At 47.1% G+C, this 17,323-nt stretch overlaps 1 protein-coding gene across 2 annotated transcripts in view; it reads right to left on the reverse strand.

The window, feature by feature from the left end:
* RBPJ (recombination signal binding protein for immunoglobulin kappa J region) overlaps positions 1 to 17,323 on the reverse strand; it is a 225,027-nt gene that overhangs the window by 173,657 nt on the left and 34,047 nt on the right. The window lies entirely within an intron of this gene.

Consider the following 17,323-nt stretch of genomic DNA (forward strand, 5'->3'; position numbering starts at 1 on the left):
GACGGTGTGGGCAGTATCATTGATCTGCATTTTCCAGGCCAGGGAAATGGAAGCTCAGAGGGCTGGGAGGTCTCTTGCTCAAGGACACACAACTAGTAAGTGGCAGAGATGGGATTTGAACCCCGGCCTCAATGCACCCATGTCGGGGTCCTTGCTGTGGCTTTGTTGGGCCTCGTAGTGAGGGGAACATCCCGATGCAGTGGAGTAAGATGTAAACGGTAAGGGGCAAGTGCTTCTGGCTAGGAGGGGGCGCTCGAGGGGGGATGCAGATCCTTCAAAGGCAGTAGGTCCCCCTTGTCCGTGGTTTTGCTTTCTGTGGTTTCAGCTCCCCACAGATGATTGATCCTCCTTCCGGTGGATCGTCCCAAGGTCAATAGCAACCGAGAGCTGCTAGGTCACAGTGTGGCCGTCCTTCACCTCATCTCATCTCAGCACGTAGGCATTGTGTCCCTTCATCACCAGGAGTGTGAATCCAGTGCAATAAGATATTTTGAAAGAGAGGCGACATCCACGTAACTTTTATTACAGTATATTGTCATAGTTGTTGTATTTCGTAATCAGTTATTGCTGTTAACCTCTTACTGTGCCTCATTAATCAATTAAACTTTATCAGAGGTATGCATGAAGAGAAAAACCTGTGGTGTACGCAAGGGTCAGTATCTGCAGCTCCAGGCGTCCACTGAGGGACCCTCGGAGGGACCTGGGGGGGCCCACTGCAGCCAAGTCAAGGGCAGCAGGGCCAGCAGGTGCTCTTGAGCGCCCAAGAGAAAGGAGAAGGCACAAACAGTAGAGGACAGTCGTGTAAATCTGTCACCCACTTCTAAGTGTGCCAGGGTCCCCCTCCATATGTTAGAGCACACCAACCCACTCAAAGCAGACGCCTCCCCCTTGACTCAGCTACACCGCAGCCAACTTCAACTGAGGAGGCCATTTGGCCCACCACAAACGCCCATAGAACTTTCCACCACAGTCAGTCAGATCCCCCCCAAAAGGAAAGAGAAGAGGGGCACAGAGTTTATTAAATTTCTTCTCGGCTCCGTGCCTGATTCTCCATCCCTGCTGCTTCACTTTTTTTAATTTCTCCCAAGGAAGCCCATGGGTATATGCTGGTTTGCTTGGCCACGGTCATGGGTACTTTTTAAAAAAACAAAGCCAGGAAGAGCTCTAAGGCTCCTGTGACTTGCACCATGGGCCCAATGGTTGTTTTATTAAGTGTGGATTCCGCCTGTGGAGTTGAGTTAATGGAGGTGGGAAAAAAAGTCAGGGCCAAAACAAGGAGCCATTCAGACGCAGTATTCGGAATAGCAAGGTAAGCAGGGTAACAGAGAGTTTCTGTACCAGGCCCAGCAGGGCCAAGTCTACATGAATGAACGGGGAGTGGCCAGACCCCCACCCGGTCAAGCCATGCTTGGAGACCCAGCAAGAGGGAACAGACTTGTTACTCTGGGCCTCTGCTCTTAGCCCGCTCCGGATTATTTCCTAGGGGAAGGTCCCTGGGGCTCTGTCCAAGTCCGTTTTAAAATTTGAGTTTTACCTAGAGTTTTGTTGATTAGTAACATGTTGTGTTCTTGGGTGTTCTTTTTCTTCTCTCTCTTTTCCAAAGAGGGGGACTGTAGAGCCTTGGCAATAAGAGCCAACTCCACTCACTACAGACTTGGATGAAGAAGCTGGTGAAACGCGGGACAAAACCCCACTGGGAAGGGGAACTGAAAGTGGCAGGGATCACGGCTATCAGGACCGAACGTCACCATTAAGGACAAATGTTTGTGGCCCCCGGGATCCAGCAACTCACTAGAATTCTTACGCTGGAGGGATTCTTGTACGTCTCTACATGGGTGTGTGTGTGAGCGTGCGTATGTGTGCAACTGTGCGTTTGGGGGTATGTTTTAAAAGGAATAACCCAAACAGAAAGAGACAGTCTGCAAAGCAGCAAGTGGAGAAAATGGCAAAAGGGGGAGCAACGGATAAAGTAGCCAAACCAAGAGTCTGCCGCTGAAATTACAACCAGATTGCCTCGGAAAAGCGAATAAGCTTGAACAAATAAATCCCTGTGGCAGATTCGCTTTCACGAGCGTACCTGTGAGACAATGTCCAGATCCCTCCTTCCAGATGAAAGGGAAATGTCCAGGGGGATGGGGTGGGGTGGGGGGGATGCTAAGGCGATGTGTCCAGTAACTGCAGGAGCACGGGAGCCCTGACTTTCCTGGAAGAGGCCCTGGCCCTAATGGCCTGCGCATCTTGCCAGAACTATCTCACGGCCGAGAACTGCCGGTGAGGCCTGGAAACAAGTAGCAGTTCAGGAACCCCAGAAACTGGAGATGTGAAGGAGCATTCTCTCGGGACACTGAGGAATGAGCATGTGAAAGCCAGCCAGAGCCGGGCTAGGCCAGCAGGGAGACGTGCAGCAAATGTGCTGACATCTGACATGTATCAGCAGCACCCAGATGCTCCACCACCAAAGCGAAGGCTGCTCTGCATTTATGGATTTCCACATCATAAGCGGCAGATTCTGGGAGAGTGTTCTCGGAATGAGGTGGACATATGGTCATGGACCCTGGGCCTGGTGCCTCCCATATCCTGAAACAGCAGCCACTCCAAATGCAAAAAAAAAAAAAAAAAAAAAAGTAATAAATGAATACAAGACTGTATTCCAATAGGATGGTACTGATTCAATGTCATTTAGAGCCTGATACAGAGTCTCGTGGCAGGTCCTTTCCATGGACTAGATGAATATTAATAATTACCATAATAATTGCTGGTATTTAGGATTGTGCACTGTGGGCCCTGCTCAGTATTTGCATTTTCTTATTGACTCCTCACAACCACCCTTTGAGGCAGACGTGATTACCATCCATTCCCATTTTACGTAGATATTGGGGAACCAGCCAAGTTGTCGTAGCCAGGATGGGCCGGAGCTGGGATCTGAACAGCAGGTCCACATTCAGCCCACCTCCCTGCTTGGAGGACTGACCTTGGTTAGTTAAGGAATTACCCAGGTCTTTGTGATGACAAAGGACACGGGGAAGGATTCTAATTTAATTTCATGGCTGCCAATCATGCAGGATGGAACCATCAGATGACTCAAAGGAAAGCTTTTTTATTCTTCTGCTCTTGCTGCGTAATCATTCTCCACACTGCTTTCCTGAGACAGAGACACAGGTGAGTATCTGGGGGTTAAGCAAAAGAGCCACTTCCAGAGCTCTTCGATATGGTCAAGTGAGGGAGAGGGGGTTCATCCCCCCTCTTCCAGCCCTCATGTCTCTGCAGTTCTGAGCAAGAATAAGTGAAATTTGGAATGACACACGGAGGCCCTGATGGATCCTGGGGTGCCTTCCCCGTCACTAAGGACTCATCATTGAATAAATTTAAATTATGTTTGGCCTACTTTTCTCCTTAAACCAGTTTTCTTGCATGCATTTTAATTCTGAGAAAATTGGATGACTCTATATGGTATCCATGGCAACCTTCACTTAAACAGAATATGAAATGAACCAGGCCACTCTGTGCTTGACATTCTAGATAAATGGAGCTAACCGCAGACAGAATCATGTTGGCACTCTTCAACAGAATCTCAGGAATTCTATGTCTATAGAGTCATAGAGAGGGTCAGATTAAGCCCTGTGTAACCCCACTTGCGTAGACGGCCATCACATTAGGCCATTCTGAGCCTCAGTTTCCCCATTTCAGAACTGCAGAAATTGGATGATCACCTCCTCTAACTGTACCTTGTCCCTGATTTTTTGAATCTATCCAGATTTTTTATTAATTTTCCTTCCCATTTAGTGACACGGCAGTTGAAGTACCTTACTTCTATTTTTACTAGTGTTTGTCTTCAATTTTTAAAAAATATTTTATTTATTTATTCATGAGAGACACACACAGAGAGAGATGGAGAGAGAGAGAGAGAGGGGCAGAGACACAGGCAGAGGGAGAAGCAGGCTCCATGCAGGGAGCCCGACATGGGATTCGATCCCTGGACCCCAGGATCACGCCCTGAGCCAGAAGGCAGACGCTTAACCGCTGAGCACCCAGGCATCCCTGTTTTTTTTTTTTTTTTTTTTTAAAGTAGATTGTATTTTTTACAGCCATTTTAGGTTTATAGAAAAGTTGAGCCGAAACTATAGAGTTCCCCTATATTCCCTCTCCAACCTCTCAGTTTCTCCTATTATTAACATTTTTGCATTGATGTGGTACATTTGTTATAACTGATGAACCCACACTGATACATTATTAACTAAAGTGCATAGTTCATATCAGACTTCACTAGTGGTGTTGTATGTTTGTGGGTTTTGACAAATGTATAATGACATGTATTCACTATTGCTGTCTCACACAAAATATCTTCACTGTCACAAAAATCCCCTGTGCTCCATCTATTCATCTCTCTCCCTCTCCCCACCCCCTCCCAGTCACTGGCAACCACTGATCTCTTTACCATCTCTAGAGTTTTGCTTTTTCCATAATGTCATGTAGCTGGAATCAGACAGTTTGTGGCCTTCAGACTGGCTTCTTTCACTTTGCTATATGCAGTTAGGTTTTCTCTGTGCCTTTTCATTGCCTTTCATTTTTTAAACAGGATTTATTTATTTATTTGAGAGAGAGAGAGCACAGGTAGGAGAGGCGGAGGGAGAGAGAATCCTAAGCAGACTCCGTGCTGAGCAAGGAGTCTGTCGTGGGGCTGATCCCATGACCCTAGATCAAGATCAAGAGTCTGATGCTTAACCAACTGCACCACCCAGATGCCCCAAATCTATGAGGTGGGTTTTGTTATTCCCATTTAGAAAACTGACACACGGAGGATTCAAGTAACTCCCCAGAGCTCAGAGAGTTAGTAACTTGTAGAACATGGTTACCAACTTGGACAATCATCCTCAAGTACTGGAATAAAGTGGGGGATAAAAGATAATTTCTCAGTCCTGAGTCTCTCTTGACCTTTTTCTATCCTCCGATGCTACTCTTTTATTCCTAGGAAAAATTCTGCTCCTCTTTTTTCTCATCTGTTGGCTTTGCTTCCTAGAGACCAACCCAACTTTTCAGCTGGGAGCACAAAACCTATTACCACCAGCCCAACTATCCTCTAGCACACGATCCTCTTGTGCTCTCACTCCCCTCCTCCCTGAATCTTGGCTCTCCTCTGGCTCTAACTTGTCATGTCAGGGTTCTCTTTCTCTGATCTTTCTGGAATGCCTTTCCTCTTCTTCATTACCTGCAAAGCTCCTGCTACTTATACTTTTTTTTTTTTAAAAAAAGATCTTATTTATTTATTCATGAGAGACACAGAAAGAGAGGCAGAGACACAGGCAGAGGGAGAAGCAGGCTCCCTGCAGGGAGCCTGATGTGGGACTCGATCCCAGGACCCCAGAATCACATCCTGAGCTGAAGGCAGACGCTCAACCTCTGAGCCACCCAGGGGCCCCTGCTGCTACTTATACTTTAGGACCACCTTCAGAGATAACCTCCTTCATGAGATCTTCCCCAGACCCCTAGGCCAAATTGAGACAGCCTTCTGTGAGCATCTGTATACTCTACTCATTTCTCTATTACAGTCCTTGACAAAAGTGAGATGTACATTGCTATCTGTTGACTTGCCTGTGACCTCCTTAGTGTGGGAGAGCATGTCTTATTCATCTCTGTATGCTCAGCCTTTCATGGAGACCATCACATGGGTTATTCCTCAATGTGAAACCCATATAAAACCTAGCAAGTCCTATGGTTCTCATTTCTGGAGTGCTTCTCAAATAAGCACATCCACACAACATGGATGGACCTAGAAGGTATTACGCTAAATGATATAAGTCAGACAGAGAAAGACAAACACCGTATGATTTCACTTACATGTGGGTTCTAAAAATCAAAACAAATGAACAAACAGAAACAGACTCAGGCATACAGAGAACAAACAGGTGGCTGCCAGAACGGGAAGGGGTGAGAGGGATGGGAGATACAGGTGAAGGAAGTTAAAAGTTACAAACTTTGAGTTTATGAAATAAATAAGTTACAGGGATGAAAAGTACAGCATAGGGAATCTGGTCAATAATATTATAATAACGTTGTATAAATACAGATGGTGACTACATTTATTGTGGTGAGCACTGTGTAATGTTTGGAACCGTCGAATCATATGTTGTCCATCTGAAACTGATAGAATGTAGATGTCAACTAGACTTAAAAACAAGAATAAAAAGAAGCACATCTACCATCGAGTATTATCATCGTTAACCTCATCTCTGAGGAAATATCCAAAATGTATGTTTTATGCCCTGTAAAGCCTTTAGAAACTCCCCATCTCTGCCACCTGCAGTAGCCTCCACAGGCACGGCAGCTTTCCACTGAATTCATTCAATTCATTCATTTATTCCTTAATTCGGTCACTTATTTGCTCATCTACACAATGAGGAAACATTTCCTAAGAAATGTTAGCACCGGGCAGCCCGGGTGGCTCAGCGGTTTAGCTGAGACTTCGGCCCAGGGCATGATCCTGGAGACCCAGGATCGAGTCCCACATCGGGCTCCCTGCGTGGAGCCCGCTTCTCCCTCTGCCTGTGTCTCTGCCTCTCTCTCAATCTCTTTGCCTCTGAATAAATAAATAAAATATTTTTTAAAAAAAGAAATGTTAGCACTGGTTCAGGTGTCAGTACTCCCAGGAGTCAGTACTGGTTCCTCCAAAATGCCCTCTCTTCCCTCCTCTCACTTTTCAAATCTCGGAGTCCTTTGCAGACAGCTAGCCCAAGGACTTTGCCATTCCTCTCCTCCTGTAATTCCTCTGACCTTTGTTCTGAAGATCGGCTTAACCTTTCTGGCCTCTTTAGTTTCCTCGGTTGGTCCATTAACAGGATTCCCCTTGATAAACCATAGTCTACAAACTGACTCAGAAAACTAGAATCCACACTCCTTAAAATTTACCTAAGGGGAAGGGGGAAGACAACGAGAATTAATACATTAATGATATCTGTCTTTGTTACAGCTTAATGTGTACATACACGAGCAAAAAATAAGGATCTGGGCAATCATATTCCGAGTTCCAAATGAATGACGCAATCAGTAGATGCTATAGGATTAAGGGCCAAAATATGTGTTCGGGCCCCAGATGAATTCCCTCATAGTGATCTAACCCCTGCAGTACGGTGACATCAGCACGGGACTCCGGGCCAGAGTTCTCTCCTCGCTCTGTCCCTGGGCACTGGGCGGGCCACCAAGAATGAGGGCCTTAGCTCTCGGAGCCTCTAGTTCCTCATCTCTGAGATGGGGATGTTTATACCAGGAATACCCCTCTCTGAAGCACTCGGAGACTCCAGTGACATCATGGAGGCTTGTTCCTTCGAAGCTCAGGGAATGGCTGGTTCAATCTGAATCCTCCAGTTCTACATTCTTTCCGTGTGAGACCCAGAGGGAGGCAGGAAATCCTGGGACCAGAGTCCAAGGTCTGTCTGACAACAAAATAGTCTAAGTCCAACCCCCTATAAACTCTGTTAGGGCAGAGATTTTGTCCTTTTTGTTCAGTGATCTATCCCAAGTGCCTACCACTGTTCCCAGCCCATCATAAGGGCTCCCTAAGCAGTTGTTGAATTAAAAAAAAAAAGGGGGGGGGGAGAAGTTCACCTTGCAGTGTAAGAGGTATTTTAGTGCCTTTGGAACCTAGGTCTGTAACATGTTACTGAGAGTGACTATTGATACAGCCTCTTGAGAGTCATTTTTTCAATCCAAATTTAAAATGCACACATACATCTCTGCAGGTGTGAGGTAAACACCCACCCTCCGACTCTTCAGTTAGGTCTTAGGGTAACTCATCCGCCTACTGCGTGGGCCTGCACGGGGCGCAGGTGGCTCCCGCTTACGGAGCCTGGCAGCAGTGTGAAGTAGTGGTTGAGAGCACACCTTGGGAAGCAGGGGGCCTGGATTTAAATCCGGCCCCTGCCAAATAGCAGTGTGGCCTGCACCACGTTCCTTAACCTTTCTGCTTCCCTGTCTGCGAACTCCAGATGGAGAACGCGTGCCTCGCAGGGCTGGGAAGCGTGTCATAGGGGTTCACGTGTGTAAGCTCGTGGCCTCCGTGTACGCTCCCGCTCTACAGACTTAGGTGCGTGCTCACTTTCTTTTCATGGGGATTTTGGAGACTCGCCACAGCCGCAGAGCTGGGGCCTGAAGGCCCGCCAAGGGCTGGCCCACCGCACTCCCCAGTGACCACAGGCAGTACCAGCATGTTCTCCCCGACTTATGAAGTGCTTGGGTCCTGATCCCCATTTGCCAAGTACTCTATCCCGATGCCTGACACGGCCGCCCTGCTCACGGCCAAGGAAACACCAACAGTCACCTTCTCTGGCTCATCCTGTTTCCCCTGACCAGGGTGCCCAGGACCTGGAGGCAGGACCACAAGGAATCCAGAGGATCCTCTTCTTAAACACCAGCCCTCCCTCCCCCTGATCCCCAAACCTGAATTTCCACCTTAGATAATCCTAACTTTACTTTCCCCTTGACTCACTTTTCTTTTAAATTCATTCCACGGTATCATTTCCACCTTTGAAAGATGCTCGACATCCTTTTTTTGGGACAAGCGGGGTTGTAGATACACGTATCACCTTTTAGGCAGGGGAGTGCGGTTTGGAGAGCCCAGGAGGGGCCAAGGCTGGGTGTTGGCCTCGGCTCTGGGCCTCAAGCTCTCTGGGGGCTGGCTCTGGGGAGAAGGGCTGGGGAGGAGAGGCAGGTCGTGAATGTCCCCTGAGTGCTGGGGCCTGTTTCTCGTTAGAGGCCTGGCTGCACACAGCTCCATGCCCTTCTGCCCCCCATCATGCCCTTCCCAGCTCTGAGCACCCTGACCTGGCTTTTAAAAAAAATATTTTATTTATTTATTTATGAGAGACACACATGGAGAGAGAGGCAGGAACACAGGCAGAGGGAGAAGCAGGCTCCCTGCCGGGAGCCCAATGCGGGGCTCGATCCCAGGACCCCCGGGGTCACGACCTGAACCAAAGGCAGGTGCCCAACCACTGAGCCCCCCAGGTGCCTTGACCTGGTTTATTTTTAAGGGCTAATCAACAAGTGGTTATGGATGCCTGCTGTGTACAGAGACTTGAGTGGGGAGAGGGGGAGCTGTGGCCGAAAAGAAAGGAAAGGCCGCCCTTAGGCATCCTGGCGCAGATGGCAGCGGTGACAGCCACGGAGTGATCGGAGGGCCACTTATGAACCCGCAGGCCTGCTCGGCCCTGGGGTAGGGGCCCTGTTTGAACCCCCGAGCACGACTTGGCAGGAGTGCTTATACCTTCCTGCTTTCCGGCTGAAGTGTCCTTTGGGTGGGGCCGGGCGGGGGCAGGTGCAGAGAGGCCAGGACGTGAGCAGAGCCATGCACTTGTGCCCGTGGCATGCATCAGGGTCCTCCAGGGGAATTTGCTCAGCAGCCACCGTTCTGGGAAGGACTTTCACTTCTGCTGGAGTCCTCTGCTCAGTTCTCTCTGGGTCACATCCCTGAGACCCTGCCTGCTGCTATTTCCCCATCAGCAGCAGACGGCCTGCGTGTGCACAGAGCCACAGGCCGCAGCAGGGTGGACGCTGAAGGGCCGATCGCCAGCGCATGGGGTCTCCCAACCCAACTCCTCACTTGAGCAAAAACGTAACTGAGGCCCAGACCAGGCCCAGACTTGCTCAAGGCCACACAACCCGAAAGACCCCCTCGTGGGCCTTGAGTCTTCTAGTTGCCTATGCAGGGCTTGTGGTAAGTCAACATGCTCCCATCAGGGTGATCTCGCTGCATTTTATTAAAGTGGACGTGCCTTGGGGATCCCTGGGTGGCTCAGTGGTTTAGCACCTGCCTTCGGCCCAGGGCATGATCCTGGAGCCCCGGGATCGAGTCCCACATCAGGCTCCCTGCAGGGAGCCTGCTTCTCCCTCTGCCTGTGTCTCTGCCTCTCTCTCTCTGTGTCTCTCATGAATAAATAAATAAAATTAAAAAAAAATAAAGTGGACGTGCCTTATTTTGTTGTTTTATTCCCCTCCTCTGCCCTTTCCAAAACCTTTGAGTGCAGATCTACTCTTCTCTGAGCATCTACTTAACAAATCTATGTGCCCAGCACTTGTGAGATCCTGCAGAAACAACAAAGACCCCAAGATTGAGATGTGTCACCTGTGCAGACCCGTGGGGACAGATCAGACCAGTCCGTGAGACCAGGACTGTTCAAGCCCAAGTCTGGGCATGAGAACAGCCTCGGCTGCAGAGCAGGCTGGGTCTTGGGGGGGAATTGAAAAAGTTTTGTGTCATAGTGGAAGGAATTGGGTGAAAATACCAAATACTGGCTCGTGTTTTTGTTGGTTTTTTCCAGCTGGGCGAATTTTCCATCCTCTTCTAGTTTTACATTGAATACAAACGACACTGCCAAGAGAGGAAGGATGTCCTACCTTTAAACCAGGAGGCCCACTCCCCCATTCCGAGCACAAGGAGGGCACATAGCCCTGAATCCTGAGCTGCTTCTCACAACTGCCCAAGTTATTGGGCATCCAGTTTCCTCGAGACAATAATTGGGCTTTTGGGGTCTACTTGGGTCCTCTTGGCATGGGGATCACCAGCTAAAATAGCTCAGGCCATAAAAACACAGAATGAAAATACTTGTAGCAACCACACATCCACATATTCCATGCAGAGGCTATTAAAACCTCCAAATTACACCAGTGTCGCTCTTCGAGGCCACAAGAGTGCATAGCTGAATGGAAAAGGAAGGGATATTTTCAGGGTGAGTTCAGTACCAATCATTATAAGGTTTCCATTTGCCCTCCTAAAAAGGTCTTCCTCAAGCCTTTCAAATTAATTTATAAAAGCTGACTCCCTTTTCAAATGGTTTTACCAGACCACAATAAGGCATGGTCTTTACATATTGCTTTTCCCAGTATGACTAATCAGATCTCTGGTTGGGACAGACAAGATCCAGTAAAATTTAGTGGTTTGACCTACCATTCTACTCTAGAACTCCTCTGCCCCCCTCTCTGGTCCAAGCCACTGCTATGTTTTGCTTAGACTCCCAGTGGGCATCTTAACTGACTGGTCTGCCTCCCAATTTTCCGTTCTCACACCCATTCTCCGTAAGACACAGGGCTCACTTCTCAAATGCGTACCTGGCCATGACCCTTCCCTGCTTAAAATCCCTAGTGGTTCCCCATTGTCTCCAAGTCCACACATTTTCCCCAGAGCTGACGAGGTCTTCAATGGTCTGGCCCTGCCCACCCTTCTCTGACTTCCTCCCAGGCCTCCTCTAACTTGGTCTATGTCCTCAGATGCTCCATGCTCTCTCTTCAAACTCGCCAGCTCCTCTGCCTGGATGCTGTCCCTCTCTCCTTCACTCGGCTAATTTATATTTACCCTCAGGTCTCAGTTACCGTCCTGTGAGAAGAGGGAGCAAGCCTCTCATTCATTGCTTGCAGTTGCTTGAATGGCGGCCCTCACCCTCCACCAACTATGTCCATCTAGTACCTGTGAATGGGACCTTTTTTGGGAAAGGGGTCTCTGCACATGTAATTAAGTTAAGGATCCGGAGATGAGACCATGTTGGATTATCTGGGCAGTGATAAGTGTCCTTACAGAGGAAGGCACAAGGAGGTTGGGGACACACACACAGCAAAGGCCTCATGAGTTACACGCCATGAGGCAAAAAGCACTTAGAGCCTCCAGAAGCTGGAAGAAGCTGAAGGATTCTCCCCCAGGGTCTTAGGAGGAAACACAGCCTTATAGATTTCAGACTTCTGGCCTCCAGAACTCACAGAGAACACATTTTGTGTTTTTTTAAACCACTCCCTTGGTAACTTGTTGGGACAGCCCTAGGAAACATACCCTGCCGTACTGCTCATATTGAACATGCTGCCCAGCACTGAGGAGGTGGCCCAAAACCATGTCTTGGATGAACCAGTCCAGGAGACTGGCAAGAAAATGAGAGGGATTGGGGAGACTGGGAGAGAGGGAGGTGTGCTAAGAGGTGTGGAAAGTTAGTGAAAAGTTTCCAGAAGCATCTCCAACGTATGGGAGTGGTTCTCCTCTTAGATGAGGGGCCCTGGAGCCTGGGACCTGCAACCCCATTTTCATCATATTCCAGTGGGCCTCCTCTCATCTCAGTAGGTGGTACAAAAGCTCAGAAATGTTTTCTCATCAAATTAAGTTTAATTTGCTTTTAACAGGTATTTGTTTTAAAAACACATTTTAATCAATTAGCAAGTATATTTGAGCATCTTTGAATCCCTTCAAACTTTATGTGAGTTGAACAGACTCTTGGTTTCCCCGTGAAATCTGTTCCTTCCCCAGCCCTTCCATCTTGGTTCATGGCACTGCCCTCCACTTGGTTGCACAAGCCCAAGACTTGAGTGACACCCTTCTGTTCTCTCTTGCCATCTCCCCTACCTGAAGTCCTCTTTTTTTTTTTTAAGATTTTATTTATTTATTCATGAAAGACACACACACACACACACACACACACAGAGAGAGAGAGAGAGAGAGAGAGAGAGAGAGAGAGAGAGGCAGAGACACAGTCAAGGCTCCATGCAGGGAGCCCGACGTGGGACTTGATGCCTGGTCTCCGGGATCAGGCCGTGGGCTAAAGGCGGCACTAAACCGCTGAGCCACCTGGGCTGCCCCAAGTCCTCTTAATTCTGTCTGAGAACACATCTCCAGGTGGGTCACTCCTTGCCACGTTCAAGCCTCCACTCTAGTTCAAGCCACCACCTCTCAGCCCTGGATTCTCCAGTGACCTCCCCACTGGAGTCACAGCCAGCCTCTTGCCCACATTGCAATCTAGTCTCTATCTAACAGCCAGAGTCGCCCTTCCAAATATAAATCTGATCTTGGAAATTCTGTTTGAGATCTTTCCATTGCTTTTCCTTGCATTTGGAAAAAATCCAAACACATTAGTATGATTCTCCCAAGCCAAGGTGGGTCTAGCCCCTTCCTCCCTTCTCATTCTCGTTTGGTCTCCCTCTTGCCTACGACCACTGTGCCACAGCCTCACCTGTCATCCTGTTCTTCCATCCTGTTCTTCGGATAGTCTGATCTCACTCCTGCCTCAGGGCGCTTGCATTTGCTGTATCTACTGAGGAATGCCTTTTTTTTTTTTTTTTTTTAATGATTTCCACACAAGTAGCTCCTTCTCTTTATCCCATGCCAGGCTTCTCAGAGAGGGCTTCCCTTACCATCCTCTGTTCAAAGCAAAACGTAGCCCTCTTCCCCGACGGTCCCATGGTACCCTTATAATTTTCTTTGTAGGCAATTACAAGCTAGCTGGAGGTATTACTTTGGTAGGGCTGATAAAACAAAGTACCATAAACTGGGTGGTAGCAGGTGAGTCCTTCTGAGGTTGCAAGGGACAACCTGCTCCAGGCCGCACCCTAGCTTCTGGTGGTCTGCTGCCAATCTTCGGGGTTCCTTGGCTTCTGCTGCATCACCCTGATAATGGCCTTCACAGGGTATTCTGTGTGTGGTTCTGTTTCCAAATTTCCCCTTTTCATGAAGGGGATACGGGACCTGCCCTTCTCTAGAAGAACCTCATCTTAACTAGTTATATTTGCAAAGACTCTAATTCCAAATAAGGTCACATTCTGAAGTACTGAGGGTCAGGACTTCAACATATGAATTTTGGCATTGGACACAGGTCAACCAAGAGCACTGTTGTTCCTTATTTCTTGTCTGCACCAGTGGAGGCTACGTTTCTTGAGGGCAGAGATGTAATCTATCTGTCCTACCCACTGCACTGAGAACAGTAGCTGGCCCCAAGGCTCTCAGTAAATAATCCTTACTAGACCGTGGTAATGGTTGCACAACTTCGAATAGACTATAAAAACCACTGACTTAAAAAAAAAAAAAAAAAAAAAAAAAAAACCACTGACTTATACACTTTAAAGGGGTGAGTCTACGGTATGTGAAATACATCTCACAAACAATTCTTTCATGAATGTATGGATGCTATGATTATTTATTGTATAAATCTCTCTTCTTTCTGGGACTTAGTTCCTTTCTCGGTAATACATCAGAATTCCCCAGATGTTTAATGACAGTGACATCTTTGAGAATCTGATGAACATTTCCTCCAAGTAAAATGCCAACAGCATGTGCCGGCGTATCCACACACAGCTGCACAGAGTCCATTCTTTTTTTAAAATTATTTTTAAATGATTGTATTTACTTATCTGACAGAGAGATTGAGAGTGCACAAGCAGGGCAGAGGGAGAAGCAGGCTCTCCGCTGAGCGGGGAGCCTGATACGGGGCTCCATCCCAGGACCCTGGGGTCATGACCTGAACTGAAGGCAGACACTCAACCGACTGAGCTTCCCAGGTCCCCCCATAGAGTCCTTTCCATCTAATTGCGGGGAGTTCATGGATACCTCGAGGAGGACAGTTTCCATGGACCAAAGTACTAACGCCTAGTACTCTGGCTCTGGAAATTATGGGATTCCACACACCTGTGCTCTGCAAAACACAGGGACTCAAACAGAAAGTGAAATTGCCTCAGCTTACAAGGAGCTTCTAGTCTACTTGGAGTGGAAAACACCCACATAACACAAAACCAAATGGAGAAGTGTAAGCAGTTCAGGGAAAGGTGTCATGCAGGCTCTTGGGTTGAAAGTACCTGTGACTAGGCTTTCCACTGCCAGAGTGACAAAAGAGCCAGACATATACAGCAAAATGAAAAGAAAGAGCACGCGAGCTTGATGAGGGATTTCAGAACCAAGTCTTCAAGAAAAAGTGAGCTTTGTCACAACAAATTTAACTGATTTTTAAAATTAATGGTTTTTATTATTTTCCTTTAAAAACCTATTAATGTCATACAGCTTTTTTTTTTAAAAAAGAAAATAGCAATGATGGTTTTGATACGACGGGAATGATTTTGAAGCAATGTAATTGCTTTCTGCTGCTCTTCTGCGCCCAGGCAGCCCCATCAGCCAAGTCATGAAGGAGCCAGTTTCCACATATGGATAGGTCTTAACCTTCCTCCCTCCCTCCCTCAACTCATACACCAAGTAAAATTTCTCATAACCAGAAGTTTAATAAAGAGGAGGGGGTTGTCCGGGAGGGCAGAGGAGGTAGCCAGCAGTTAGAATCTTCATAAATTCAGAGAAGACAACATTCTCAGAATCCTGTGAAACTCTCCCAACTGGGTGGAGAGTTATCTCTTCCCCTCTAAAAAGTACACAGTCCATTAAGGACATTTTTGGAACCCTAAATAAAAAGCTAAATTAGGAGAAGGACCTTCTGGAAAACTGGCTAGAAAGAAAACTGACCCAACATTTGTTTTAAGTTCTACACTGGATTTTCACATGGGTTTAGGATGGCAAGATCATTGGCCCCCAAACTGTTTTCTCGGCCTACCAATGTCACTGTAAGTTAAGGGCAAAGCCTACCACTCAAAATGAAAAAGACACAAGCAGTAAAGAAGGTGAAGTGAGGTGGGGAAGGACAGAACAGGGGGAGGGAAGAAGGAAGCTGGTAAGAAGGCAGGAGACGGAATATGGCTTGGTTGTTTGGTTGACTTAAGAGACTAGACTTCAATTTTTTAGGTCCATCAATTTTTTTTTACCTTTTTTTTTTTTTTAAAGATTTTATGCATTTATTCATGGGAGACAGAGAGAGAGGCAGAGACGCAGGCAGAGGGAGAAGCAGGCTCCATGCTGGGAGCCTGATGTGGGACTCGATCCCCGGACTTCAGGATCATGCCCTGGGCAGAAGGCGGTGCTAAACCACTGAGCCACCCAGGGATCCCTTTTTTTACCCTTTTTTAAAAAAAAGATCTTATTTATTTATTTGAAAAAGAGAGAGACATAGTGAGAAAGACTATGGGCAGGGTGGAGAGGGAGAAGCAGGCTTCTGGCTGAGCAGGGAGCCCAACACAGGGCTCCATCCCAAGGACCCTGGGATCATGACCTGAGCCGAAGGCAGACACTTAACCCGCTGAGCCACCCAGATGCCCCCTAGGTCCATCAATTTAAATATAGAGCCTTTCCTACAACCTGACCCTGGAAGGATGAAGTGAGTGATTCTACACTGCTGAAGGATATATTTCAAACTATCACACATATAAACCAAGGGTCATATATTTCAGGCAAATCTGAATATAGTCTCTCACTAAGAAAGCCTTTGTTGTGATAGGAAACCGGAAGTCACCATATTCAGCAAAGATCATGTTTTAGGGGGAAAATTATCGTGTTTCGGAGCCACATTCACTGGCTCACTAGAACCAATTGTTAAATTCTCAAGAGCTTTGTAAGCCGGTTGACATCATGCTGGTAGCTTGAAATAGGCCACGGCAAGAGGATTTATACATTTATACATTTATACATCTATAGGATTTCTAAGGGAAATCCTATAGATCAAGGCCTTGTTTTCTTTTTTTCCTGGAGAGCTTGCTGCTAAACATGTACCAGCACAACGTCTTTGTATATGAACATTTACAGTTCTAACAGCAACAAAGCAAAACAAAGAATAAACAATCTCTAGCCAACCAATATGGAATAAATATAGATGCTTCTGGAAAAACCACTTAAAACTTGCCTAGAAGATTATCATCGAAGCAGTCAACAAAGAGTGGTCAGGTACCTAGGTTAGTGCTGAAGGGGCAATGAAGGCATCCGATGTAGATGGAATCATTGAGTAGCTTATCATCTGGGGCGACAGGATGGGCGTACATAGAAAAGTTGTGTCACAGTACAAAGCAAAGTGTAATTACATGTAATATTGTCTCGTAAAGACCGGGTGTAACAGTTCAGAGGAGGGAGAGATCACAAAGTGGTTAACATTAAGAAAACTGTGCAAAACATGGTCCTCTGTGAATTCAAAGGAGTAATAGATAAAGCAGCTTCATCCTAATGAGATGTCTGGTTTGCAGCAAAGGGATCCACAGACAATTAAAAAATTCCTTTGACTTTCTCTCCCTCTTATTTAATATCACTATCACTCATGAAATATATTATTAGCGCAGAGAGACGGTTGCGCTCTGTGAGAGAGGGTGACATCTCTGGCATGTGGCTACGTATTCATTCCTGGCCGGTTGATGAACGGATCAACCTTCTTTTCTGCCCTTGAGAGGGTGCACTGCTTTCGGACCTAGAGCCGTAGCTACCATTTGAGGAGGCTGCTTGAGTTTGAGAGACTTGAGTTTGAAGCCAACCTCTGCCACTCGTTAGTGGTGTGACCTTATCCGAGCGATTCATCCTCTCTGTGCCTCAATGACCTCATCTACAAGATAAGGAAAAGAGTCATATTTGTCTCATTGGGATAGTTTGAAGATTGAACTGGATTAATTCTTATGCAGCTCTAAGAACAGGGGTGAGCATGTGGCAAGAGCCATATTTATTATAATTGTTATT

The sequence above is a fragment of the Vulpes lagopus genome, chromosome 4 (assembly GCF_018345385.1).
Source record: "Vulpes lagopus strain Blue_001 chromosome 4, ASM1834538v1, whole genome shotgun sequence".
NCBI lineage: Eukaryota > Metazoa > Chordata > Mammalia > Carnivora > Canidae > Vulpes > Vulpes lagopus.